This window comes from Rhinoderma darwinii, unplaced genomic scaffold, assembly GCF_050947455.1.
Source record: "Rhinoderma darwinii isolate aRhiDar2 unplaced genomic scaffold, aRhiDar2.hap1 Scaffold_906, whole genome shotgun sequence".
Classification (NCBI taxonomy): Eukaryota; Metazoa; Chordata; class Amphibia; order Anura; family Rhinodermatidae; genus Rhinoderma; species Rhinoderma darwinii.
Genome location: NW_027464478.1, coordinates 43761 through 70887, shown reverse-complemented (window position 1 = coordinate 70887; position 27127 = coordinate 43761). Strand labels below are relative to the sequence as shown.

Genomic DNA, 27127 nt, shown 5'->3' with positions numbered 1-27127 from the left:
GGAATTGCCTAGAAGTAGGCTGAATCGCTGCAAGGGCTGAACAGCAGTATCGGGCAGGCTCGGGCAACGCGCGGCCCGTTCGGGTTATCGCTTCTCGGCCTTTTGGCTAAGATCAAGTGTAGTATCTGTTCTTATCAGTTTAATATCTGATACGTCCCCTATCTGGGGACCATATATTAAATGGATTTTTAGAACAGGGAGATGGAAATAGAGCTTGCTCTGTCCACTCCACGCATTGACCTGGTATTGCAGTATTTCCAGGACCGGTGCACCCTTTCCTTATGTGTTGACTAAAAGCAGATTCCAAAAGTGTTTTTTGTCTTTGCTATTGTTTCTGTCTTTCTGAAGGGATCTCCCCTTTTAATCCCATTATTTCAACACCTGTTGGACAATGCATGAGTGATAATGAGCTCATTGATTAAATGCAATTAATGAATAGATTGCCACCTCTTGTTGTGTGTCGTCTGTGTTTCTGTGTTTCCGGCATTTCACATTGGAACACCTCATTCACCTTCCTTGTCTTCTCTCCGCCCTCCCTTTTAGGTAAGTTAAAGAGCTGCACCTGAGCCAGCCACTGATTGATTGATTGATTGATTGATTGATTGATTGATTGATTGATTGATGCAGCACAACAGTCAAATAGTGGAGTGGAGTAGGGGAACAGCAAACAGCCAATAAAGCAGCCCGCCCGCTCGCCTGCCCGCCACTATGGACCTACCTGTGTACACTAGATGGATGTGATGGAATGTACTGTCGTCCCTACAATTTCAAGAAGAAGTAAGAATTGCAGTTGCAACAAAGCCTTGCTTGCCTACAAAGAGAGCAGCAATTTGGATTTGTTACTATGTTACCTAGAAGAATAACAAACTGTGCAAGGATGGAGGTTGTAGGAGCAAGGAGAAGTTGTCTGTAAAGTTGGTGGATGCCTATTTTCCATTTTGCAGTCCCTTGTCTCCCTCTTGTGGCCTCCTGGAGGCAACTAGCTGTGCAAAAAAAAGACAGCCTGGCGGCCGGCTGTTGCAGTGTTGCCCTCTCAGGCAACACTGAGTGACTGACTGAGCCTCACCGTCTTATATAAAGTTCAGACGGAACTTTGCACGTGTCATAGTGGAGCCCTCAGGATTCCAGAGCCAGCTTTCTGACATCATAATGGGGCCTCAGAGATAAAAGCCTGGGCCCAGGCAGTGTTGGTCAGTGCTGCTCAGCAGGCAGCACTGGACTGGACTGGATTACAGCTGATACAAGGTGTGAAGGAACAAGGGGTGGCTGTGGGCATGCACTTGCTGCCGCTGCCAGTGTTTATCTGCATGGCAGCAGGGCATTTGGGCGTTGCCAGGAAGGCGTTTTTATGTAGATTCCTCCTCTTTCAGCACTGCATTGTGGTGCAAGCAAAAGAAGCAAATCCTGTCTGGCTTCCTCTCCGGCCTTTATTCACCTCCCGTGTAGCTGTGAGTGTGTGAGCCTGCAGGGCCCCATGGAATTGCCTAGAAGTAGGCTGAATCGCTGCAAGGGCTGAACAGCAGTATCGGGCAGGCTCGGGCAACGCGCGGCCCGTTCGGGTTATCGCTTCTCGGCCTTTTGGCTAAGATCAAGTGTAGTATCTGTTCTTATCAGTTTAATATCTGATACGTCCCCTATCTGGGGACCATATATTAAATGGATTTTTAGAACAGGGAGATGGAAATAGAGCTTGCTCTGTCCACTCCACGCATTGACCTGGTATTGCAGTATTTCCAGGACCGGTGCACCCTTTCCTTATGTGTTGACTAAAAGCAGATTCCAAAAGTGTTTTTTGTCTTTGCTATTGTTTCTGTCTTTCTGAAGGGATCTCCCCTTTTAATCCCATTATTTCAACACCTGTTGGACAATGCATGAGTGATAATGAGCTCATTGATTAAATGCAATTAATGAATAGATTGCCACCTCTTGTTGTGTGTCGTCTGTGTTTCTGTGTTTCCGGCATTTCACATTGGAACACCTCATTCACCTTCCTTGTCTTCTCTCCGCCCTCCCTTTTAGGTAAGTTAAAGAGCTGCACCTGAGCCAGCCACTGATTGATTGATTGATTGATTGATTGATTGATTGATTGATTGATTGATTGATTGATGCAGCACAACAGTCAAATAGTGGAGTGGAGTAGGGGAACAGCAAACAGCCAATAAAGCAGCCCGCCCGCTCGCCTGCCCGCCACAATGGACCTACCTGTGTACACTAGATGGATGTGATGGAATGTACTGTCGTCCCTACATTTCAAGAAGAAGTAAGAATTGCAGTTGCAACAAAGCCTTGCTTGCCTACAAAGAGAGCAGCAATTTGGATTTGTTACTATGTTACCTAGAAGAATAACAAACTGTGCAAGGATGGAGGTTGTAGGAGCAAGGAGAAGTTGTCTGTAAAGTTGGTGGATGCCTATTTTCCATTTTGCAGTCCCTTGTCTCCCTCTTGTGGCCTCCTGGAGGCAACTAGCTGTGCAAAAAAAAGACAGCCTGGCGGCCGGCTGTTGCAGTGTTGCCCTCTCAGGCAACACTGAGTGACTGACTGAGCCTCACCGTCTTATATAAAGTTCAGACGGAACTTTGCACGTGTCATAGTGGAGCCCTCAGGATTCCAGAGCCAGCTTTCTGACATCATAATGGGGCCTCAGAGATAAAAGCCTGGGCCCAGGCAGTGTTGGTCAGTGCTGCTCAGCAGGCAGCACTGGACTGGACTGGATTACAGCTGATACAAGGTGTGAAGGAACAAGGGGTGGCTGTGGGCATGCACTTGCTGCCGCTGCCAGTGTTTATCTGCATGGCAGCAGGGCATTTGGGCGTTGCCAGGAAGGCGTTTTTATGTAGATTCCTCCTCTTTCAGCACTGCATTGTGGTGCAAGCAAAAGAAGCAAATCCTGTCTGGCTTCCTCTCCGGCCTTTATTCACCTCCCGTGTAGCTGTGAGTGTGTGAGCCTGCAGGGCCCCATGGAATTGCCTAGAAGTAGGCTGAATCGCTGCAAGGGCTGAACAGCAGTATCGGGCAGGCTCGGGCAACGCGCGGCCCGTTCGGGTTATCGCTTCTCGGCCTTTTGGCTAAGATCAAGTGTAGTATCTGTTCTTATCAGTTTAATATCTGATACGTCCCCTATCTGGGGACCATATATTAAATGGATTTTTAGAACAGGGAGATGGAAATAGAGCTTGCTCTGTCCACTCCACGCATTGACCTGGTATTGCAGTATTTCCAGGACCGGTGCACCCTTTCCTTATGTGTTGACTAAAAGCAGATTCCAAAAGTGTTTTTTGTCTTTGCTATTGTTTCTGTCTTTCTGAAGGGATCTCCCCTTTTAATCCCATTATTTCAACACCTGTTGGACAATGCATGAGTGATAATGAGCTCATTGATTAAATGCAATTAATGAATAGATTGCCACCTCTTGTTGTGTGTCGTCTGTGTTTCTGTGTTTCCGGCATTTCACATTGGAACACCTCATTCACCTTCCTTGTCTTCTCTCCGCCCTCCCTTTTAGGTAAGTTAAAGAGCTGCACCTGAGCCAGCCACTGATTGATTGATTGATTGATTGATTGATTGATTGATTGATTGATGCAGCACAACAGTCAAATAGTGGAGTGGAGTAGGGGAACAGCAAACAGCCAATAAAGCAGCCCGCCCGCTCGCCTGCCCGCCACAATGGACCTACCTGTGTACACTAGATGGATGTGATGGAATGTACTGTCGTCCCTACATTTCAAGAAGAAGTAAGAATTGCAGTTGCAACAAAGCCTTGCTTGCCTACAAAGAGAGCAGCAATTTGGATTTGTTACTATGTTACCTAGAAGAATAACAAACTGTGCAAGGATGGAGGTTGTAGGAGCAAGGAGAAGTTGTCTGTAAAGTTGGTGGATGCCTATTTTCCATTTTGCAGTCCCTTGTCTCCCTCTTGTGGCCTTCTGGAGGCAACTAGCTGTGCAAAAAAAAGACAGCCTGGCGGCCGGCTGTTGCAGTGTTGCCCTCTCAGGCAACACTGAGTGACTGACTGAGCCTCACCGTCTTATATAAAGTTCAGACGGAACTTTGCACGTGTCATAGTGGAGCCCTCAGGATTCCAGAGCCAGCTTTCTGACATCATAATGGGGCCTCAGAGATAAAAGCCTGGGCCCAGGCAGTGTTGGTCAGTGCTGCTCAGCAGGCAGCACTGGACTGGACTGGATTACAGCTGATACAAGGTGTGAAGGAACAAGGGGTGGCTGTGGGCATGCACTTGCTGCCGCTGCCAGTGTTTATCTGCATGGCAGCAGGGCATTTGGGCGTTGCCAGGAAGGCGTTTTTATGTAGATTCCTCCTCTTTCAGCACTGCATTGTGGTGCAAGCAAAAGAAGCAAATCCTGTCTGGCTTCCTCTCCGGCCTTTATTCACCTCCCGTGTAGCTGTGAGTGTGTGAGCCTGCAGGGCCCCATGGAATTTCCTAGAAGTAGGCTGAATCGCTGCAAGGGCTGAACAGCAGTATCGGGCAGGCTCGGGCAACGCGCGGCCCGTTCGGGTTATCGCTTCTCGGCCTTTTGGCTAAGATCAAATGTAGTATCTGTTCTTATCAGTTTAATATCTGATACGTCCCCTATCTGGGGACCATATATTAAATGGATTTTTAGAACAGGGAGATGGAAATAGAGCTTGCTCTGTCCACTCCACGCATTGACCTGGTATTGCAGTATTTCCAGGACCGGTGCACCCTTTCCTTATGTGTTGACTAAAAGCAGATTCCAAAAGTGTTTTTTGTCTTTGCTATTGTTTCTGTCTTTCTGAAGGGATCTCCCCTTTTAATCCCATTATTTCAACACCTGTTGGACAATGCATGAGTGATAATGAGCTCATTGATTAAATGCAATTAATGAATAGATTGCCACCTCTTGTTGTGTGTCGTCTGTGTTTCTGTGTTTCCGGCATTTCACATTGGAACACCTCATTCACCTTCCTTGTCTTCTCTCCGCCCTCCCTTTTAGGTAAGTTAAAGAGCTGCACCTGAGCCAGCCACTGATTGATTGATTGATTGATTGATTGATTGATTGATTGATTGATTGATTGATTGATGCAGCACAACAGTCAAATAGTGGAGTGGAGTAGGGGAACAGCAAACAGCCAATAAAGCAGCCCGCCCGCTCGCCTGCCCGCCACAATGGACCTACCTGTGTACACTAGATGGATGTGATGGAATGTACTGTCGTCCCTACATTTCAAGAAGAAGTAAGAATTGCAGTTGCAACAAAGCCTTGCTTGCCTACAAAGAGAGCAGCAATTTGGATTTGTTACTATGTTACCTAGAAGAATAACAAACTGTGCAAGGATGGAGGTTGTAGGAGCAAGGAGAAGTTGTCTGTAAAGTTGGTGGATGCCTATTTTCCATTTTGCAGTCCCTTGTCTCCCTCTTGTGGCCTCCTGGAGGCAACTAGCTGTGCAAAAAAAAGACAGCCTGGCGGCCGGCTGTTGCAGTGTTGCCCTCTCAGGCAACACTGAGTGACTGACTGAGCCTCACCGTCTTATATAAAGTTCAGACGGAACTTTGCACGTGTCATAGTGGAGCCCTCAGGATTCCAGAGCCAGCTTTCTGACATCATAATGGGGCCTCAGAGATAAAAGCCTGGGCCCAGGCAGTGTTGATCAGTGCTGCTCAGCAGGCAGCACTGGACTGGACTGGATTACAGCTGATACAAGGTGTGAAGGAACAAGGGGTGGCTGTGGGCATGCACTTGCTGCCGCTGCCAGTGTTTATCTGCATGGCAGCAGGGCATTTGGGCGTTGCCAGGAAGGCGTTTTTATGTAGATTCCTCCTCTTTCAGCACTGCATTGTGGTGCAAGCAAAAGAAGCAAATCCTGTCTGGCTTCCTCTCCGGCCTTTATTCACCTCCCGTGTAGCTGTGAGTGTGTGAGCCTGCAGGGCCCCATGGAATTGCCTAGAAGTAGGCTGAATCGCTGCAAGGGCTGAACAGCAGTATCGGGCAGGCTCGGGCAACGCGCGGCCCGTTCGGGTTATCGCTTCTCGGCCTTTTGGCTAAGATCAAGTGTAGTATCTGTTCTTATCAGTTTAATATCTGATACGTCCCCTATCTGGGGACCATATATTAAATGGATTTTTAGAACAGGGAGATGGAAATAGAGCTTGCTCTGTCCACTCCACGCATTGACCTGGTATTGCAGTATTTCCAGGACCGGTGCACCCTTTCCTTATGTGTTGACTAAAAGCAGATTCCAAAAGTGTTTTTTGTCTTTGCTATTGTTTCTGTCTTTCTGAAGGGATCTCCCCTTTTAATCCCATTATTTCAACACCTGTTGGACAATGCATGAGTGATAATGAGCTCATTGATTAAATGCAATTAATGAATAGATTGCCACCTCTTGTTGTGTGTCGTCTGTGTTTCTGTGTTTCCGGCATTTCACATTGGAACACCTCATTCACCTTCCTTGTCTTCTCTCCGCCCTCCCTTTTAGGTAAGTTAAAGAGCTGCACCTGAGCCAGCCACTGATTGATTGATTGATTGATTGATTGATTGATTGATTGATTGATTGATTGATGCAGCACAACAGTCAAATAGTGGAGTGGAGTAGGGGAACAGCAAACAGCCAATAAAGCAGCCCGCCCGCTCGCCTGCCCGCCACAATGGACCTACCTGTGTACACTAGATGGATGTGATGGAATGTACTGTCGTCCCTACATTTCAAGAAGAAGTAAGAATTGCAGTTGCAACAAAGCCTTGCTTGCCTACAAAGAGAGCAGCAATTTGGATTTGTTACTATGTTACCTAGAAGAATAACAAACTGTGCAAGGATGGAGGTTGTAGGAGCAAGGAGAAGTTGTCTGTAAAGTTGGTGGATGCCTATTTTCCATTTTGCAGTCCCTTGTCTCCCTCTTGTGGCCTCCTGGAGGCAACTAGCTGTGCAAAAAAAAGACAGCCTGGCGGCCGGCTGTTGCAGTGTTGCCCTCTCAGGCAACACTGAGTGACTGACTGAGCCTCACCGTCTTATATAAAGTTCAGACGGAACTTTGCACGTGTCATAGTGGAGCCCTCAGGATTCCAGAGCCAGCTTTCTGACATCATAATGGGGCCTCAGAGATAAAAGCCTGGGCCCAGGCAGTGTTGGTCAGTGCTGCTCAGCAGGCAGCACTGGACTGGACTGGATTACAGCTGATACAAGGTGTGAAGGAACAAGGGGTGGCTGTGGGCATGCACTTGCTGCCGCTGCCAGTGTTTATCTGCATGGCAGCAGGGCATTTGGGCGTTGCCAGGAAGGCGTTTTTATGTAGATTCCTCCTCTTTCAGCACTGCATTGTGGTGCAAGCAAAAGAAGCAAATCCTGTCTGGCTTCCTCTCCGGCCTTTATTCACCTCCCGTGTAGCTGTGAGTGTGTGAGCCTGCAAGGCCCCATGGAATTGCCTAGAAGTAGGCTGAATCGCTGCAAGGGCTGAACAGCAGTATCGGGCAGCCTCGGGCAACGCGCGGCCCGTTCGGGTTATCGCTTCTCGGCCTTTTGGCTAAGATCAAGTGTAGTATCTGTTCTTATCAGTTTAATATCTGATACGTCCCCTATCTGGGGACCATATATTAAATGGATTTTTAGAACAGGGAGATGGAAATAGAGCTTGCTCTGTCCACTCCACGCATTGACCTGGTATTGCAGTATTTCCAGGACCGGTGCACCATTTCCTTATGTGTTGACTAAAAGCAGATTCCAAAAGTGTTTTTTGTCTTTGCTATTGTTTCTGTCTTTCTGAAGGGATCTCCCCTTTTAATCCCATTATTTCAACACCTGTTGGACAATGCATGAGTGATAATGAGCTCATTGATTAAATGCAATTAATGAATAGATTGCCACCTCTTGTTGTGTGTCGTCTGTGTTTCTGTGTTTCCGGCATTTCACATTGGAACACCTCATTCACCTTCCTTGTCTTCTCTCCGCCCTCCCTTTTAGGTAAGTTAAAGAGCTGCACCTGAGCCAGCCACTGATTGATTGATTGATTGATTGATTGATTGATTGATTGATTGATTGATTGATGCAGCACAACAGTCAAATAGTGGAGTGGAGTAGGGGAACAGCAAACAGCCAATAAAGCAGCCCGCCCGCTCGCCTGCCCGCCACAATGGACCTACCTGTGTACACTAGATGGATGTGATGGAATGTACTGTCGTCCCTACATTTCAAGAAGAAGTAAGAATTGCAGTTGCAACAAAGCCTTGCTTGCCTACAAAGAGAGCAGCAATTTGGATTTGTTACTATGTTACCTAGAAGAATAACAAACTGTGCAAGGATGGAGGTTGTAGGAGCAAGGAGAAGTTGTCTGTAAAGTTGGTGGATGCCTATTTTCCATTTTGCAGTCCCTTGTCTCCCTCTTGTGGCCTCCTGGAGGCAACTAGCTGTGCAAAAAAAAGACAGCCTGGCGGCCGGCTGTTGCAGTGTTGCCCTCTCAGGCAACACTGAGTGACTGACTGAGCCTCACCGTCTTATATAAAGTTCAGACGGAACTTTGCACGTGTCATAGTGGAGCCCTCAGGATTCCAGAGCCAGCTTTCTGACATCATAATGGGGCCTCAGAGATAAAAGCCTGGGCCCAGGCAGTGTTGGTCAGTGCTGCTCAGCAGGCAGCACTGGACTGGACTGGATTACAGCTGATACAAGGTGTGAAGGAACAAGGGGTGGCTGTGGGCATGCACTTGCTGCCGCTGCCAGTGTTTATCTGCATGGCAGCAGGGCATTTGGGCGTTGCCAGGAAGGCGTTTTTATGTAGATTCCTCCTCTTTCAGCACTGCATTGTGGTGCAAGCAAAAGAAGCAAATCCTGTCTGGCTTCCTCTCCGGCCTTTATTCACCTCCCGTGTAGCTGTGAGTGTGTGAGCCTGCAGGGCCCCATGGAATTGCCTAGAAGTAGGCTGAATCGCTGCAAGGGCTGAACAGCAGTATCGGGCAGGCTCGGGCAACGCGCGGCCCGTTCGGGTTATCGCTTCTCGGCCTTTTGGCTAAGATCAAGTGTAGTATCTGTTCTTATCAGTTTAATATCTGATACGTCCCCTATCTGGGGACCATATATTAAATGGATTTTTAGAACAGGGAGATGGAAATAGAGCTTGCTCTGTCCACTCCACGCATTGACCTGGTATTGCAGTATTTCCAGGACCGGTGCACCCTTTCCTTATGTGTTGACTAAAAGCAGATTCCAAAAGTGTTTTTTGTCTTTGCTATTGTTTCTGTCTTTCTGAAGGGATCTCCCCTTTTAATCCCATTATTTCAACACCTGTTGGACAATGCATGAGTGATAATGAGCTCATTGATTAAATGCAATTAATGAATAGATTGCCACCTCTTGTTGTGTGTCGTCTGTGTTTCTGTGTTTCCGGCATTTCACATTGGAACACCTCATTCACCTTCCTTGTCTTCTCTCCGCCCTCCCTTTTAGGTAAGTTAAAGAGCTGCACCTGAGCCAGCCACTGATTGATTGATTGATTGATTGATTGATTGATTGATTGATTGATGCAGCACAACAGTCAAATAGTGGAGTGGAGTAGGGGAACAGCAAACAGCCAATAAAGCAGCCCGCCCGCTCGCCTGCCCGCCACAATGGACCTACCTGTGTACACTAGATGGATGTGATGGAATGTACTGTCGTCCCTACATTTCAAGAAGAAGTAAGAATTGCAGTTGCAACAAAGCCTTGCTTGCCTACAAAGAGAGCAGCAATTTGGATTTGTTACTATGTTACCTAGAAGAATAACAAACTGTGCAAGGATGGAGGTTGTAGGAGCAAGGAGAAGTTGTCTGTAAAGTTGGTGGATGCCTATTTTCCATTTTGCAGTCCCTTGTCTCCCTCTTGTGGCCTCCTGGAGGCAACTAGCTGTGCAAAAAAAAGACAGCCTGGCGGCCGGCTGTTGCAGTGTTGCCCTCTCAGGCAACACTGAGTGACTGACTGAGCCTCACCGTCTTATATAAAGTTCAGACGGAACTTTGCACGTGTCATAGTGGAGCCCTCAGGATTCCAGAGCCAGCTTTCTGACATCATAATGGGGCCTCAGAGATAAAAGCCTGGGCCCAGGCAGTGTTGGTCAGTGCTGCTCAGCAGGCAGCACTGGACTGGACTGGATTACAGCTGATACAAGGTGTGAAGGAACAAGGGGTGGCTGTGGGCATGCACTTGCTGCCGCTGCCAGTGTTTATCTGCATGGCAGCAGGGCATTTGGGCGTTGCCAGGAAGGCGTTTTTATGTAGATTCCTCCTCTTTCAGCACTGCATTGTGGTGCAAGCAAAAGAAGCAAATCCTGTCTGGCTTCCTCTCCGGCCTTTATTCACCTCCCGTGTAGCTGTGAGTGTGTGAGCCTGCAGGGCCCCATGGAATTGCCTAGAAGTAGGCTGAATCGCTGCAAGGGCTGAACAGCAGTATCGGGCAGGCTCGGGCAACGCGCGGCCCGTTCGGGTTATCGCTTCTCGGCCTTTTGGCTAAGATCAAGTGTAGTATCTGTTCTTATCAGTTTAATATCTGATACGTCCCCTATCTGGGGACCATATATTAAATGGATTTTTAGAACAGGGAGATGGAAATAGAGCTTGCTCTGTCCACTCCACGCATTGACCTGGTATTGCAGTATTTCCAGGACCGGTGCACCCTTTCCTTATGTGTTGACTAAAAGCAGATTCCAAAAGTGTTTTTTGTCTTTGCTATTGTTTCTGTCTTTCTGAAGGGATCTCCCCTTTTAATCCCATTATTTCAACACCTGTTGGACAATGCATGAGTGATAATGAGCTCATTGATTAAATGCAATTAATGAATAGATTGCCACCTCTTGTTGTGTGTCGTCTGTGTTTCTGTGTTTCCGGCATTTCACATTGGAACACCTCATTCACCTTCCTTGTCTTCTCTCCGCCCTCCCTTTTAGGTAAGTTAAAGAGCTGCACCTGAGCCAGCCACTTGATTGATTGATTGATTGATTGATTGATTGATTGATGCAGCACAACAGTCAAATAGTGGAGTGGAGTAGGGGAACAGCAAACAGCCAATAAAGCAGCCCGCCCGCTCGCCTGCCCGCCACAATGGACCTACCTGTGTACACTAGATGGATGTGATGGAATGTACTGTCGTCCCTACATTTCAAGAAGAAGTAAGAATTGCAGTTGCAACAAAGCCTTGCTTGCCTACAAAGAGAGCAGCAATTTGGATTTGTTACTATGTTACCTAGAAGAATAACAAACTGTGCAAGGATGGAGGTTGTAGGAGCAAGGAGAAGTTGTCTGTAAAGTTGGTGGATGCCTATTTTCCATTTTGCAGTCCCTTGTCTCCCTCTTGTGGCCTCCTGGAGGCAACTAGCTGTGCAAAAAAAAGACAGCCTGGCGGCCGGCTGTTGCAGTGTTGCCCTCTCAGGCAACACTGAGTGACTGACTGAGCCTCACCGTCTTATATAAAGTTCAGACGGAACTTTGCACGTGTCATAGTGGAGCCCTCAGGATTCCAGAGCCAGCTTTCTGACATCATAATGGGGCCTCAGAGATAAAAGCCTGGGCCCAGGCAGTGTTGGTCAGTGCTGCTCAGCAGGCAGCACTGGACTGGACTGGATTACAGCTGATACAAGGTGTGAAGGAACAAGGGGTGGCTGTGGGCATGCACTTGCTGCCGCTGCCAGTGTTTATCTGCATGGCAGCAGGGCATTTGGGCGTTGCCAGGAAGGCGTTTTTATGTAGATTCCTCCTCTTTGAGCACTGCATTGTGGTGCAAGCAAAAGAAGCAAATCCTGTCTGGCTTCCTCTCCGGCCTTTATTCACCTCCCGTGTAGCTGTGAGTGTGTGAGCCTGCAGGGCCCCATGGAATTGCCTAGAAGTAGGCTGAATCGCTGCAAGGGCTGAACAGCAGTATCGGGCAGGCTCGGGCAACGCGCGGCCCGTTCGGGTTATCGCTTCTCGGCCTTTTGGCTAAGATCAAGTGTAGTATCTGTTCTTATCAGTTTAATATCTGATACGTCCCCTATCTGGGGACCATATATTAAATGGATTTTTAGAACAGGGAGATGGAAATAGAGCTTGCTCTGTCCACTCCACGCATTGACCTGGTATTGCAGTATTTCCAGGACCGGTGCACCCTTTCCTTATGTGTTGACTAAAAGCAGATTCCAAAAGTGTTTTTTGTCTTTGCTATTGTTTCTGTCTTTCTGAAGGGATCTCCCCTTTTAATCCCATTATTTCAACACCTGTTGGACAATGCATGAGTGATAATGAGCTCATTGATTAAATGCAATTAATGAATAGATTGCCACCTCTTGTTGTGTGTCGTCTGTGTTTCTGTGTTTCCGGCATTTCACATTGGAACACCTCATTCACCTTCCTTGTCTTCTCTCCGCCCTCCCTTTTAGGTAAGTTAAAGAGCTGCACCTGAGCCAGCCACTGATTGATTGATTGATTGATTGATTGATTGATTGATTGATTGATTGATGCAGCACAACAGTCAAATAGTGGAGTGGAGTAGGGGAACAGCAAACAGCCAATAAAGCAGCCCGCCCGCTCGCCTGCCCGCCACAATGGACCTACCTGTGTACACTAGATGGATGTGATGGAATGTACTGTCGTCCCTACATTTCAAGAAGAAGTAAGAATTGCAGTTGCAACAAAGCCTTGCTTGCCTACAAAGAGAGCAGCAATTTGGATTTGTTACTATGTTACCTAGAAGAATAACAAACTGTGCAAGGATGGAGGTTGTAGGAGCAAGGAGAAGTTGTCTGTAAAGTTGGTGGATGCCTATTTTCCATTTTGCAGTCCCTTGTCTCCCTCTTGTGGCCTCCTGGAGGCAACTAGCTGTGCAAAAAAAAGACAGCCTGGCGGCCGGCTGTTGCAGTGTTGCCCTCTCAGGCAACACTGAGTGACTGACTGAGCCTCACCGTCTTATATAAAGTTCAGACGGAACTTTGCACGTGTCATAGTGGAGCCCTCAGGATTCCAGAGCCAGCTTTCTGACATCATAATGGGGCCTCAGAGATAAAAGCCTGGGCCCAGGCAGTGTTGGTCAGTGCTGCTCAGCAGGCAGCACTGGACTGGACTGGATTACAGCTGATACAAGGTGTGAAGGAACAAGGGGTGGCTGTGGGCATGCACTTGCTGCCGCTGCCAGTGTTTATCTGCATGGCAGCAGGGCATTTGGGCGTTGCCAGGAAGGCGTTTTTATGTAGATTCCTCCTCTTTCAGCACTGCATTGTGGTGCAAGCAAAAGAAGCAAATCCTGTCTGGCTTCCTCTCCGGCCTTTATTCACCTCCCGTGTAGCTGTGAGTGTGTGAGCCTGCAGGGCCCCATGGAATTGCCTAGAAGTAGGCTGAATCGCTGCAAGGGCTGAACAGCAGTATCGGGCAGGCTCGGGCAACGCGCGGCCCGTTCGGGTTATCGCTTCTCGGCCTTTTGGCTAAGATCAAGTGTAGTATCTGTTCTTATCAGTTTAATATCTGATACGTCCCCTATCTGGGGACCATATATTAAATGGATTTTTAGAACAGGGAGATGGAAATAGAGCTTGCTCTGTCCACTCCACGCATTGACCTGGTATTGCAGTATTTCCAGGACCGGTGCACCCTTTCCTTATGTGTTGACTAAAAGCAGATTCCAAAAGTGTTTTTTGTCTTTGCTATTGTTTCTGTCTTTCTGAAGGGATCTCCCCTTTTAATCCCATTATTTCAACACCTGTTGGACAATGCATGAGTGATAATGAGCTCATTGATTAAATGCAATTAATGAATAGATTGCCACCTCTTGTTGTGTGTCGTCTGTGTTTCTGTGTTTCCGGCATTTCACATTGGAACACCTCATTCACCTTCCTTGTCTTCTCTCCGCCCTCCCTTTTAGGTAAGTTAAAGAGCTGCACCTGAGCCAGCCACTGATTGATTGATTGATTGATTGATTGATTGATTGATGCAGCACAACAGTCAAATAGTGGAGTGGAGTAGGGGAACAGCAAACAGCCAATAAAGCAGCCCGCCCGCTCGCCTGCCCGCCACAATGGACCTACCTGTGTACACTAGATGGATGTGATGGAATGTACTGTCGTCCCTACATTTCAAGAAGAAGTAAGAATTGCAGTTGCAACAAAGCCTTGCTTGCCTACAAAGAGAGCAGCAATTTGGATTTGTTACTATGTTACCTAGAAGAATAACAAACTGTGCAAGGATGGAGGTTGTAGGAGCAAGGAGAAGTTGTCTGTAAAGTTGGTGGATGCCTATTTTCCATTTTGCAGTCCCTTGTCTCCCTCTTGTGGCCTCCTGGAGGCAACTAGCTGTGCAAAAAAAAGACAGCCTGGCGGCCGGCTGTTGCAGTGTTGCCCTCTCAGGCAACACTGAGTGACTGACTGAGCCTCACCGTCTTATATAAAGTTCAGACGGAACTTTGCACGTGTCATAGTGGAGCCCTCAGGATTCCAGAGCCAGCTTTCTGACATCATAATGGGGCCTCAGAGATAAAAGCCTGGGCCCAGGCAGTGTTGGTCAGTGCTGCTCAGCAGGCAGCACTGGACTGGACTGGATTACAGCTGATACAAGGTGTGAAGGAACAAGGGGTGGCTGTGGGCATGCACTTGCTGCCGCTGCCAGTGTTTATCTGCATGGCAGCAGGGCATTTGGGCGTTGCCAGGAAGGCGTTTTTATGTAGATTCCTCCTCTTTCAGCACTGCATTGTGGTGCAAGCAAAAGAAGCAAATCCTGTCTGGCTTCCTCTCCGGCCTTTATTCACCTCCCGTGTAGCTGTGAGTGTGTGAGCCTGCAGGGCCCCATGGAATTGCCTAGAAGTAGGCTGAATCGCTGCAAGGGCTGAACAGCAGTATCGGGCAGGCTCGGGCAACGCGCGGCCCGTTCGGGTTATGCCCGTTCGGGTTATCGCTTCTCGGCCTTTTGGCTAAGATCAAGTGTAGTATCTGTTCTTATCAGTTTAATATCTGATACGTCCCCTATCTGGGGACCATATATTAAATGGATTTTTAGAACAGGGAGATGGAAATAGAGCTTGCTCTGTCCACTCCACGCATTGACCTGGTATTGCAGTATTTCCAGGACCGGTGCACCCTTTCCTTATGTGTTGACTAAAAGCAGATTCCAAAAGTGTTTTTTGTCTTTGCTATTGTTTCTGTCTTTCTGAAGGGATCTCCCCTTTTAATCCCATTATTTCAACACCTGTTGGACAATGCATGAGTGATAATGAGCTCATTGATTAAATGCAATTAATGAATAGATTGCCACCTCTTGTTGTGTGTCGTCTGTGTTTCTGTGTTTCCGGCATTTCACATTGGAACACCTCATTCACCTTCCTTGTCTTCTCTCCGCCCTCCCTTTTAGGTAAGTTAAAGAGCTGCACCTGAGCCAGCCACTTGATTGATTGATTGATTGATTGATTGATTGATTGATTGATTGATGCAGCACAACAGTCAAATAGTGGAGTGGAGTAGGGGAACAGCAAACAGCCAATAAAGCAGCCCGCCCGCTCGCCTGCCCGCCACAATGGACCTACCTGTGTACACTAGATGGATGTGATGGAATGTACTGTCGTCCCTACATTTCAAGAAGAAGTAAGAATTGCAGTTGCAACAAAGCCTTGCTTGCCTACAAAGAGAGCAGCAATTTGGATTTGTTACTATGTTACCTAGAAGAATAACAAACTGTGCAAGGATGGAGGTTGTAGGAGCAAGGAGAAGTTGTCTGTAAAGTTGGTGGATGCCTATTTTCCATTTTGCAGTCCCTTGTCTCCCTCTTGTGGCCTCCTGGAGGCAACTAGCTGTGCAAAAAAAAGACAGCCTGGCGGCCGGCTGTTGCAGTGTTGCCCTCTCAGGCAACACTGAGTGACTGACTGAGCCTCACCGTCTTATATAAAGTTCAGACGGAACTTTGCACGTGTCATAGTGGAGCCCTCAGGATTCCAGAGCCAGCTTTCTGACATCATAATGGGGCCTCAGAGATAAAAGCCTGGGCCCAGGCAGTGTTGGTCAGTGCTGCTCAGCAGGCAGCACTGGACTGGACTGGATTACAGCTGATACAAGGTGTGAAGGAACAAGGGGTGGCTGTGGGCATGCACTTGCTGCCGCTGCCAGTGTTTATCTGCATGGCAGCAGGGCATTTGGGCGTTGCCAGGAAGGCGTTTTTATGTAGATTCCTCCTCTTTCAGCACTGCATTGTGGTGCAAGCAAAAGAAGCAAGTCCTGTCTGGCTTCCTCTCCGGCCTTTATTCACCTCCCGTGTAGCTGTGAGTGTGTGAGCCTGCAGGGCCCCATGGAATTGCCTAGAAGTAGGCTGAATCGCTGCAAGGGCTGAACAGCAGTATCGGGCAGGCTCGGGCAACGCGCGGCCCGTTCGGGTTATCGCTTCTCGGCCTTTTGGCTAAGATCAAGTGTAGTATCTGTTCTTATCAGTTTAATATCTGATACGTCCCCTATCTGGGGACCATATATTAAATGGATTTTTAGAACAGGGAGATGGAAATAGAGCTTGCTCTGTCCACTCCACGCATTGACCTGGTATTGCAGTATTTCCAGGACCGGTGCACCCTTTCCTTATGTGTTGACTAAAAGCAGATTCCAAAAGTGTTTTTTGTCTTTGCTATTGTTTCTGTCTTTCTGAAGGGATCTCCCCTTTTAATCCCATTATTTCAACACCTGTTGGACAATGCATGAGTGATAATGAGCTCATTGATTAAATGCAATTAATGAATAGATTGCCACCTCTTGTTGTGTGTCGTCTGTGTTTCTGTGTTTCCGGCATTTCACATTGGAACACCTCATTCACCTTCCTTGTCTTCTCTCCGCCCTCCCTTTTAGGTAAGTTAAAGAGCTGCACCTGAGCCAGCCACTGATTGATTGATTGATTGATTGATTGATTGATTGATTGATTGATTGATGCAGCACAACAGTCAAATAGTGGAGTGGAGTAGGGGAACAGCAAACAGCCAATAAAGCAGCCCGCCCGCTCGCCTGCCCGCCACAATGGACCTACCTGTGTACACTAGATGGATGTGATGGAATGTACTGTCGTCCCTACATTTCAAGAAGAAGTAAGAATTGCAGTTGCAACAAAGCCTTGCTTGCCTACAAAGAGAGCAGCAATTTGGATTTGTTACTATGTTACCTAGAAGAATAACAAACTGTGCAAGGATGGAGGTTGTAGGAGCAAGGAGAAGTTGTCTGTAAAGTTGGTGGATGCCTATTTTCCATTTTGCAGTCCCTTGTCTCCCTCTTGTGGCCTCCTGGAGGCAACTAGCTGTGCAAAAAAAAGACAGCCTGGCGGCCGGCTGTTGCAGTGTTGCCCTCTCAGGCAACACTGAGTGACTGACTGAGCCTCACCGTCTTATATAAAGTTCAGACGGAACTTTGCACGTGTCATAGTGGAGCCCTCAGGATTCCAGAGCCAGCTTTCTGACATCATAATGGGGCCTCAGAGATAAAAGCCTGGGCCCAGGCAGTGTTGGTCAGTGCTGCTCAGCAGGCAGCACTGGACTGGACTGGATTACAGCTGATACAAGGTGTGAAGGAACAAGGGGTGGCTGTGGGCATGCACTTGCTGCCGCTGCCAGTGTTTATCTGCATGGCAGCAGGGCATTTGGGCGTTGCCAGGAAGGCGTTTTTATGTAGATTCCTCCTCTTTCAGCACTGCATTGTGGTGCAAGCAAAAGAAGCAAATCCTGTCTGGCTTCCTCTCCGGCCTTTATTCACCTCCCGTGTAGCTGTGAGTGTGTGAGCCTGCAGGGCCCCATGGAATTGCCTAGAAGTAGGCTGAATCGCTGCAAGGGCTGAACAGCAGTATCGGGCAGGCTCGGGCAACGCGCGGCCCGTTCGGGTTATCGCTTCTCGGCCTTTTGGCTAAGATCAAGTGTAGTATCTGTTCTTATCAGTTTAATATCTGATACGTCCCCTATCTGGGGACCATATATTAAATGGATTTTTAGAACAGGGAGATGGAAATAGAGCTTGCTCTGTCCACTCCACGCATTGACCTGGTATTGCAGTATTTCCAGGACCGGTGCACCCTTTCCTTATGTGTTGACTAAAAGCAGATTCCAAAAGTGTTTTTTGTCTTTGCTATTGTTTCTGTCTTTCTGAAGGGATCTCCCCTTTTAATCCCATTATTTCAACACCTGTTGGACAATGCATGAGTGATAATGAGCTCATTGATTAAATGCAATTAATGAATAGATTGCCACCTCTTGTTGTGTGTCGTCTGTGTTTCTGTGTTTCCGGCATTTCACATTGGAACACCTCATTCACCTTCCTTGTCTTCTCTCCGCCCTCCCTTTTAGGTAAGTTAAAGAGCTGCACCTGAGCCAGCCACTGATTGATTGATTGATTGATTGATTGATTGATTGATTGATTGATTGATTGATTGATTGATGCAGCACAACAGTCAAATAGTGGAGTGGAGTAGGGGAACAGCAAACAGCCAATAAAGCAGCCCGCCCGCTCGCCTGCCCGCCACAATGGACCTACCTGTGTACACTAGATGGATGTGATGGAATGTACTGTCGTCCCTACATTTCAAGAAGAAGTAAGAATTGCAGTTGCAACAAAGCCTTGCTTGCCTACAAAGAGAGCAGCAATTTGGATTTATTACTATGTTACCTAGAAGAATAACAAACTGTGCAAGGATGGATGTTGTAGGAGCAAGGAGAAGTTGTCTGTAAAGTTGGTGGATGCCTATTTTCCATTTTGCAGTCCCTTGTCTCCCTCTTGTGGCCTCCTGGAGGCAACTAGCTGTGCAAAAAAAAGACAGCCTGGCGGCCGGCTGTTGCAGTGTTGCCCTCTCAGGCAACACTGAGTGACTGACTGAGCCTCACCGTCTTATATAAAGTTCAGACGGAACATTGCACGTGTCATAGTGGAGCCCTCAGGATTCCAGAGCCAGCTTTCTGACATCATAATGGGGCCTCAGAGATAAAAGCCTGGGCCCAGGCAGTGTTGGTCAGTGCTGCTCAGCAGGCAGCACTGGACTGGACTGGATTACAGCTGATACAAGGTGTGAAGGAACAAGGGGTGGCTGTGGGCATGCACTTGCTGCCGCTGCCAGTGTTTATCTGCATGGCAGCAGGGCATTTGGGCGTTGCCAGGAAGGCGTTTTTATGTAGATTCCTCCTCTTTCAGCACTGCATTGTGGTGCAAGCAAAAGAAGCAAATCCTGTCTGGCTTCCTCTCCGGCCTTTATTCACCTCCCGTGTAGCTGTGAGTGTGTGAGCCTGCAGGGCCCCATGGAATTGCCTAGAAGTAGGCTGAATCGCTGCAAGGGCTGAACAGCAGTATCGGGCAGGCTCGGGCAACGCGCGGCCCGTTCGGGTTATCGCTTCTCGGCCTTTTGGCTAAGATCAAGTGTAGTATCTGTTCTTATCAGTTTAATATCTGATACGTCCCCTATCTGGGGACCATATATTAAATGGATTTTTAGAACAGGGAGATGGAAATAGAGCTTGCTCTGTCCACTCCACGCATTGACCTGGTATTGCAGTATTTCCAGGACCGGTGCACCCTTTCCTTATGTGTTGACTAAAAGCAGATTCCAAAAGTGTTTTTTGTCTTTGCTATTGTTTCTGTCTTTCTGAAGGGATCTCCCCTTTTAATCCCATTATTTCAACACCTGTTGGACAATGCATGAGTGATAATGAGCTCATTGATTAAATGCAATTAATGAATAGATTGCCACCTCTTGTTGTGTGTCGTCTGTGTTTCTGTGTTTCCGGCATTTCACATTGGAACACCTCATTCACCTTCCTTGTCTTCTCTCCGCCCTCCCTTTTAGGTAAGTTAAAGAGCTGCACCTGAGCCAGCCACTGATTGATTGATTGATTGATTGATTGATTGATTGATTGATTGATTGATTGATGCAGCACAACAGTCAAATAGTGGAGTGGAGTAGGGGAACAGCAAACAGCCAATAAAGCAGCCCGCCCGCTCGCCTGCCCGCCACAATGGACCTACCTGTGTACACTAGATGGATGTGATGGAATGTACTGTCGTCCCTACATTTCAAGAAGAAGTAAGAATTGCAGTTGCAACAAAGCCTTGCTTGCCTACAAAGAGAGCAGCAATTTGGATTTGTTACTATGTTACCTAGAAGAATAACAAACTGTGCAAGGATGGAGGTTGTAGGAGCAAGGAGAAGTTGTCTGTAAAGTTGGTGGATGCCTATTTTCCATTTTGCAGTCCCTTGTCTCCCTCTTGTGGCCTCCTGGAGGCAACTAGCTGTGCAAAAAAAAGACAGCCTGGCGGCCGGCTGTTGCAGTGTTGCCCTCTCAGGCAACACTGAGTGACTGACTGAGCCTCACCGTCTTATATAAAGTTCAGACGGAACTTTGCACGTGTCATAGTGGAGCCCTCAGGATTCCAGAGCCAGCTTTCTGACATCATAATGGGGCCTCAGAGATAAAAGCCTGGGCCCAGGCAGTGTTGGTCAGTGCTGCTCAGCAGGCAGCACTGGACTGGACTGGATTACAGCTGATACAAGGTGTGAAGGAACAAGGGGTGGCTGTGGGCATGCACTTGCTGCCGCTGCCAGTGTTTATCTGCATGGCAGCAGGGCATTTGGGCGTTGCCAGGAAGGCGTTTTTATGTAGATTCCTCCTCTTTCAGCACTGCATTGTGGTGCAAGCAAAAGAAGCAAATCCTGTCTGGCTTCCTCTCCGGCCTTTATTCACCTCCCGTGTAGCTGTGAGTGTGTGAGCCTGCAGGGCCCCATGGAATTGCCTAGAAGTAGGCTGAATCGCTGCAAGGGCTGAACAGCAGTATCGGGCAGGCTCGGGCAACGCGCGGCCCGTTCGGGTTATCGCTTCTCGGCCTTTTGGCTAAGATCAAGTGTAGTATCTGTTCTTATCAGTTTAATATCTGATACGTCCCCTATCTGGGGACCATATATTAAATGGATTTTTAGAACAGGGAGATGGAAATAGAGCTTGCTCTGTCCACTCCACGCATTGACCTGGTATTGCAGTATTTCCAGGACCGGTGCACCCTTTCCTTATGTGTTGACTAAAAGCAGATTCCAAAAGTGTTTTTTGTCTTTGCTATTGTTTCTGTCTTTCTGAAGGGATCTCCCCTTTTAATCCCATTATTTCAACACCTGTTGGACAATGCATGAGTGATAATGAGCTCATTGATTAAATGCAATTAATGAATAGATTGCCACCTCTTGTTGTGTGTCGTCTGTGTTTCTGTGTTTCCGGCATTTCACATTGGAACACCTCATTCACCTTCCTTGTCTTCTCTCCGCCCTCCCTTTTAGGTAAGTTAAAGAGCTGCACCTGAGCCAGCCACTGATTGATTGATTGATTGATTGATTGATTGATTGATTGATTGATTGATTGATTGATTGATTGATTGATTGATGCAGCACAACAGTCAAATAGTGGAGTGGAGTAGGGGAACAGCAAACAGCCAATAAAGCAGCCCGCCCGCTCGCCTGCCCGCCACAATGGACCTACCTGTGTACACTAGATGGATGTGATGGAATGTACTGTCGTCCCTACATTTCAAGAAGAAGTAAGAATTGCAGTTGCAACAAAGCCTTGCTTGCCTACAAAGAGAGCAGCAATTTGGATTTGTTACTATGTTACCTAGAAGAATAACAAACTGTGCAAGGATGGATGTTGTAGGAGCAAGGAGAAGTTGTCTGTAAAGTTGGTGGATGCCTATTTTCCATTTTGCAGTCCCTTGTCTCCCTCTTGTGGCCTCCTGGAGGCAACTAGCTGTGCAAAAAAAAGACAGCCTGGCGGCCGGCTGTTGCAGTGTTGCCCTCTCAGGCAACACTGAGTGACTGACTGAGCCTCACCGTCTTATATAAAGTTCAGACGGAACTTTGCACGTGTCATAGTGGAGCCCTCAGGATTCCAGAGCCAGCTTTCTGACATCATAATGGGGCCTCAGAGATAAAAGCCTGGGCCCAGGCAGTGTTGGTCAGTGCTGCTCAGCAGGCAGCACTGGACTGGACTGGATTACAGCTGATACAAGGTGTGAAGGAACAAGGGGTGGCTGTGGGCATGCACTTGCTGCCGCTGCCAGTGTTTATCTGCATGGCAGCAGGGCATTTGGGCGTTGCCAGGAAGGCGTTTTTATGTAGATTCCTCCTCTTTCAGCACTGCATTGTGGTGCAAGCAAAAGAAGCAAATCCTGTCTGGCTTCCTCTCCGGCCTTTATTCACCTCCCGTGTAGCTGTGAGTGTGTGAGCCTGCAGGGCCCCATGGAATTGCCTAGAAGTAGGCTGAATCGCTGCAAGGGCTGAACAGCAGTATCGGGCAGGCTCGGGCAACGCGCGGCCCGTTCGGGTTATCGCTTCTCGGCCTTTTGGCTAAGATCAAGTGTAGTATCTGTTCTTATCAGTTTAATATCTGATACGTCCCCTATCTGGGGACCATATATTAAATGGATTTTTAGAACAGGGAGATGGAAATAGAGCTTGCTCTGTCCACTCCACGCATTGACCTGGTATTGCAGTATTTCCAGGACCGGTGCACCCTTTCCTTATGTGTTGACTAAAAGCAGATTCCAAAAGTGTTTTTTGTCTTTGCTATTGTTTCTGTCTTTCTGAAGGGATCTCCCCTTTTAATCCCATTATTTCAACACCTGTTGGACAATGCATGAGTGATAATGAGCTCATTGATTAAATGCAATTAATGAATAGATTGCCACCTCTTGTTGTGTGTCGTCTGTGTTTCTGTGTTTCCGGCATTTCACATTGGAGCACCTCATTCACCTTCCTTGTCTTCTCTCCGCCCTCCCTTTTAGGTAAGTTAAAGAGCTGCACCTGAGCCAGCCACTGATTGATTGATTGATTGATTGATTGATTGATTGATGCAGCACAACAGTCAAATAGTGGAGTGGAGTAGGGGAACAGCAAACAGCCAATAAAGCAGCCCGCCCGCTCGCCTGCCCGCCACAATGGACCTACCTGTGTACACTAGATGGATGTGATGGAATGTACTGTCGTCCCTACATTTCAAGAAGAAGTAAGAATTGCAGTTGCAACAAAGCCTTGCTTGCCTACAAAGAGAGCAGCAATTTGGATTTGTTACTATGTTACCTAGAAGAATAACAAACTGTGCAAGGATGGAGGTTGTAGGAGCAAGGAGAAGTTGTCTGTAAAGTTGGTGGATGCCTATTTTCCATTTTGCAGTCCCTTGTCTCCCTCTTGTGGCCTCCTGGAGGCAACTAGCTGTGCAAAAAAAAGACAGCCTGGCGGCCGGCTGTTGCAGTGTTGCCCTCTCAGGCAACACTGAGTGACTGACTGAGCCTCACCGTCTTATATAAAGTTCAGACGGAACTTTGCACGTGTCATAGTGGAGCCCTCAGGATTCCAGAGCCAGCTTTCTGACATCATAATGGGGCCTCAGAGATAAAAGCCTGGGCCCAGGCAGTGTTGGTCAGTGCTGCTCAGCAGGCAGCACTGGACTGGACTGGATTACAGCTGATACAAGGTGTGAAGGAACAAGGGGTGGCTGTGGGCATGCACTTGCTGCCGCTGCCAGTGTTTATCTGCATGGCAGCAGGGCATTTGGGCGTTGCCAGGAAGGCGTTTTTATGTAGATTCCTCCTCTTTCAGCACTGCATTGTGGTGCAAGCAAAAGAAGCAAATCCTGTCTGGCTTCCTCTCCGGCCTTTATTCACCTCCCGTGTAGCTGTGAGTGTGTGAGCCTGCAGGGCCCCATGGAATTGCCTAGAAGTAGGCTGAATCGCTGCAAGGGCTGAACAGCAGTATCGGGCAGGCTCGGGCAACGCGCGGCCCGTTCGGGTTATCGCTTCTCGGCCTTTTGGCTAAGATCAAGTGTAGTATCTGTTCTTATCAGTTTAATATCTGATACGTCCCCTATCTGGGGACCATATATTAAATGGATTTTTAGAACAGGGAGATGGAAATAGAGCTTGCTCTGTCCACTCCACGCATTGACCTGGTATTGCAGTATTTCCAGGACCGGTGCACCCTTTCCTTATGTGTTGACTAAAAGCAGATTCCAAAAGTGTTTTTTGTCTTTGCTATTGTTTCTGTCTTTCTGAAGGGATCTCCCCTTTTAATCCCATTATTTCAACACCTGTTGGACAATGCATGAGTGATAATGAGCTCATTGATTAAATGCAATTAATGAATAGATTGCCACCTCTTGTTGTGTGTCGTCTGTGTTTCTGTGTTTCCGGCATTTCACATTGGAACACCTCATTCACCTTCCTTGTCTTCTCTCCGCCCTCCCTTTTAGGTAAGTTAAAGAGCTGCACCTGAGCCAGCCACTGATTGATTGATTGATTGATTGATTGATTGATTGATTGATTGATTGATTGATGCAGCACAACAGTCAAATAGTGGAGTGGAGTAGGGGAACAGCAAACAGCCAATAAAGCAGCCCGCCCGCTCGCCTGCCCGCCACAATGGACCTACCTGTGTACACTAGATGGATGTGATGGAATGTACTGTCGTCCCTACATTTCAAGAAGAAGTAAGAATTGCAGTTGCAACAAAGCCTTGCTTGCCTACAAAGAGAGCAGCAATTTGGATTTGTTACTATGTTACCTAGAAGAATAACAAACTGTGCAAGGATGGAGGTTGTAGGAGCAAGGAGAAGTTGTCTGTAAAGTTGGTGGATGCCTATTTTCCATTTTGCAGTCCCTTGTCTCCCTCTTGTGGCCTCCTGGAGGCAACTAGCTGTGCAAAAAAAAGACAGCCTGGCGGCCGGCTGTTGCAGTGTTGCCCTCTCAGGCAACACTGAGTGACTGACTGAGCCTCACCGTCTTATATAAAGTTCAGACGGAACTTTGCACGTGTCATAGTGGAGCCCTCAGGATTCCAGAGCCAGCTTTCTGACATCATAATGGGGCCTCAGAGATAAAAGCCTGGGCCCAGGCAGTGTTGGTCAGTGCTGCTCAGCAGGCAGCACTGGACTGGACTGGATTACAGCTGATACAAGGTGTGAAGGAACAAGGGGTGGCTGTGGGCATGCACTTGCTGCCGCTGCCAGTGTTTATCTGCATGGCAGCAGGGCATTTGGGCGTTGCCAGGAAGGCGTTTTTATGTAGATTCCTCCTCTTTCAGCACTGCATTGTGGTGCAAGCAAAAGAAGCAAATCCTGTCTGGCTTCCTCTCCGGCCTTTATTCACCTCCCGTGTAGCTGTGAGTGTGTGAGCCTGCAGGGCCCCATGGAATTGCCTAGAAGTAGGCTGAATCGCTGCAAGGGCTGAACAGCAGTATCGGGCAGGCTCGGGCAACGCGCGGCCCGTTCGGGTTATCGCTTCTCGGCCTTTTGGCTAAGATCAAGTGTAGTATCTGTTCTTATCAGTTTAATATCTGATACGTCCCCTATCTGGGGACCATATATTAAATGGATTTTTAGAACAGGGAGATGGAAATAGAGCTTGCTCTGTCCACTCCACGCATTGACCTGGTATTGCAGTATTTCCAGGACCGGTGCACCCTTTCCTTATGTGTTGACTAAAAGCAGATTCCAAAAGTGTTTTTTGTCTTTGCTATTGTTTCTGTCTTTCTGAAGGGATCTCCCCTTTTAATCCCATTATTTCAACACCTGTTGGACAATGCGTGAGTGATAATGAGCTCATTGATTAAATGCAATTAATGAATAGATTGCCACCTCTTGTTGTGTGTCGTCTGTGTTTCTGTGTTTCCGGCATTTCACATTGGAACACCTCATTCACCTTCCTTGTCTTCTCTCCGCCCTCCCTTTTAGGTAAGTTAAAGAGCTGCACCTGAGCCAGCCACTGATTGATTGATTGATTGATTGATTGATTGATTGATTGATTGATTGATTGATGCAGCACAACAGTCAAATAGTGGAGTGGAGTAGGGGAACAGCAAACAGCCAATAAAGCAGCCCGCCCGCTCGCCTGCCCGCCACAATGGACCTACCTGTGTACACTAGATGGATGTGATGGAATGTACTGTCGTCCCTACATTTCAAGAAGAAGTAAGAATTGCAGTTGCAACAAAGCCTTGCTTGCCTACAAAGAGAGCAGCAATTTGGATTTGTTACTATGTTACCTAGAAGAATAACAAACTGTGCAAGGATGGATGTTGTAGGAGCAAGGAGAAGTTGTCTGTAAAGTTGGTGGATGCCTATTTTCCATTTTGCAGTCCCTTGTCTCCCTCTTGTGGCCTCCTGGAGGCAACTAGCTGTGCAAAAAAAAGACAGCCTGGCGGCCGGCTGTTGCAGTGTTGCCCTCTCAGGCAACACTGAGTGACTGACTGAGCCTCACCGTCTTATATAAAGTTCAGACGGAACTTTGCACGTGTCATAGTGGAGCCCTCAGGATTCCAGAGCCAGCTTTCTGACATCATAATGGGGCCTCAGAGATAAAAGCCTGGGCCCAGGCAGTGTTGGTCAGTGCTGCTCAGCAGGCAGCACTGGACTGGACTGGATTACAGCTGATACAAGGTGTGAAGGAACAAGGGGTGGCTGTGGGCATGCACTTGCTGCCGCTGCCAGTGTTTATCTGCATGGCAGCAGGGCATTTGGGCGTTGCCAGGAAGGCGTTTTTATGTAGATTCCTCCTCTTTCAGCACTGCATTGTGGTGCAAGCAAAAGAAGCAAATCCTGTCTGGCTTCCTCTCCGGCCTTTATTCACCTCCCGTGTAGCTGTGAGTGTGTGAGCCTGCAGGGCCCCATGGAATTGCCTAGAAGTAGGCTGAATCGCTGCAAGGGCTGAACAGCAGTATCGGGCAGGCTCGGGCAACGCGCGGCCCGTTCGGGTTATCGCTTCTCGGCCTTTTGGCTAAGATCAAGTGTAGTATCTGTTCTTATCAGTTTAATATCTGATACGTCCCCTATCTGGGGACCATATATTAAATGGATTTTTAGAACAGGGAGATGGAAATAGAGCTTGCTCTGTCCACTCCACGCATTGACCTGGTATTGCAGTATTTCCAGGACCGGTGCACCCTTTCCTTATGTGTTGACTAAAAGCAGATTCCAAAAGTGTTTTTTGTCTTTGCTATTGTTTCTGTCTTTCTGAAGGGATCTCCCCTTTTAATCCCATTATTTCAACACCTGTTGGACAATGCATGAGTGATAATGAGCTCATTGATTAAATGCAATTAATGAATAGATTGCCACCTCTTGTTGTGTGTCGTCTGTGTTTCTGTGTTTCCGGCATTTCACATTGGAACACCTCATTCACCTTCCTTGTCTTCTCTCCGCCCTC

General features: G+C 47.8%; 19 non-coding genes across 19 annotated transcripts; all 19 read left to right on the top strand.

The window, feature by feature from the left end:
• The first annotated feature begins 86 nt into the window (after positions 1-86).
• On the top strand, positions 87-277 carry LOC142732421 (U2 spliceosomal RNA). Its single transcript, XR_012879613.1, has one exon. It is a non-coding gene; the product is annotated as a U2 spliceosomal RNA (small nuclear RNA).
• Positions 278-1562: 1285 nt separating this feature from the next.
• LOC142732420 (U2 spliceosomal RNA) lies at positions 1563-1753 on the top strand. Its single transcript, XR_012879612.1, has one exon. It is a non-coding gene; the product is annotated as a U2 spliceosomal RNA (small nuclear RNA).
• Positions 1754-3045: 1292 nt separating this feature from the next.
• Positions 3046-3236, top strand: LOC142732419 (U2 spliceosomal RNA). Its single transcript, XR_012879611.1, has one exon. It is a non-coding gene; the product is annotated as a U2 spliceosomal RNA (small nuclear RNA).
• Positions 3237-4516: 1280 nt separating this feature from the next.
• On the top strand, positions 4517-4707 carry LOC142732376 (U2 spliceosomal RNA). The gene has a single exon (XR_012879572.1). It is a non-coding gene; the product is annotated as a U2 spliceosomal RNA (small nuclear RNA).
• Positions 4708-5999: 1292 nt separating this feature from the next.
• On the top strand, positions 6000-6190 carry LOC142732418 (U2 spliceosomal RNA). Its single transcript, XR_012879610.1, has one exon. It is a non-coding gene; the product is annotated as a U2 spliceosomal RNA (small nuclear RNA).
• Positions 6191-7478: 1288 nt separating this feature from the next.
• On the top strand, positions 7479-7669 carry LOC142732372 (U2 spliceosomal RNA). Its single transcript, XR_012879568.1, has one exon. It is a non-coding gene; the product is annotated as a U2 spliceosomal RNA (small nuclear RNA).
• A 1288-nt stretch (positions 7670-8957) lies between these two features.
• Positions 8958-9148, top strand: LOC142732417 (U2 spliceosomal RNA). The gene has a single exon (XR_012879609.1). It is a non-coding gene; the product is annotated as a U2 spliceosomal RNA (small nuclear RNA).
• A 1280-nt stretch (positions 9149-10428) lies between these two features.
• Positions 10429-10619, top strand: LOC142732416 (U2 spliceosomal RNA). The gene has a single exon (XR_012879608.1). It is a non-coding gene; the product is annotated as a U2 spliceosomal RNA (small nuclear RNA).
• Positions 10620-11892: 1273 nt separating this feature from the next.
• LOC142732415 (U2 spliceosomal RNA) lies at positions 11893-12083 on the top strand. The gene has a single exon (XR_012879607.1). It is a non-coding gene; the product is annotated as a U2 spliceosomal RNA (small nuclear RNA).
• A 1284-nt stretch (positions 12084-13367) lies between these two features.
• Positions 13368-13558, top strand: LOC142732414 (U2 spliceosomal RNA). The gene has a single exon (XR_012879606.1). It is a non-coding gene; the product is annotated as a U2 spliceosomal RNA (small nuclear RNA).
• A 1287-nt stretch (positions 13559-14845) lies between these two features.
• Positions 14846-15036, top strand: LOC142732412 (U2 spliceosomal RNA). Its single transcript, XR_012879604.1, has one exon. It is a non-coding gene; the product is annotated as a U2 spliceosomal RNA (small nuclear RNA).
• A 1281-nt stretch (positions 15037-16317) lies between these two features.
• On the top strand, positions 16318-16508 carry LOC142732410 (U2 spliceosomal RNA). The gene has a single exon (XR_012879603.1). It is a non-coding gene; the product is annotated as a U2 spliceosomal RNA (small nuclear RNA).
• A 1284-nt stretch (positions 16509-17792) lies between these two features.
• On the top strand, positions 17793-17983 carry LOC142732409 (U2 spliceosomal RNA). Its single transcript, XR_012879602.1, has one exon. It is a non-coding gene; the product is annotated as a U2 spliceosomal RNA (small nuclear RNA).
• A 1296-nt stretch (positions 17984-19279) lies between these two features.
• On the top strand, positions 19280-19470 carry LOC142732408 (U2 spliceosomal RNA). The gene has a single exon (XR_012879601.1). It is a non-coding gene; the product is annotated as a U2 spliceosomal RNA (small nuclear RNA).
• A 1288-nt stretch (positions 19471-20758) lies between these two features.
• On the top strand, positions 20759-20949 carry LOC142732407 (U2 spliceosomal RNA). The gene has a single exon (XR_012879600.1). It is a non-coding gene; the product is annotated as a U2 spliceosomal RNA (small nuclear RNA).
• A 1308-nt stretch (positions 20950-22257) lies between these two features.
• Positions 22258-22448, top strand: LOC142732406 (U2 spliceosomal RNA). The gene has a single exon (XR_012879599.1). It is a non-coding gene; the product is annotated as a U2 spliceosomal RNA (small nuclear RNA).
• Positions 22449-23720: 1272 nt separating this feature from the next.
• LOC142732405 (U2 spliceosomal RNA) lies at positions 23721-23911 on the top strand. The gene has a single exon (XR_012879598.1). It is a non-coding gene; the product is annotated as a U2 spliceosomal RNA (small nuclear RNA).
• A 1288-nt stretch (positions 23912-25199) lies between these two features.
• On the top strand, positions 25200-25390 carry LOC142732404 (U2 spliceosomal RNA). Its single transcript, XR_012879597.1, has one exon. It is a non-coding gene; the product is annotated as a U2 spliceosomal RNA (small nuclear RNA).
• Positions 25391-26678: 1288 nt separating this feature from the next.
• LOC142732403 (U2 spliceosomal RNA) lies at positions 26679-26869 on the top strand. The gene has a single exon (XR_012879596.1). It is a non-coding gene; the product is annotated as a U2 spliceosomal RNA (small nuclear RNA).
• Positions 26870-27127: the final 258 nt, after the last annotated feature.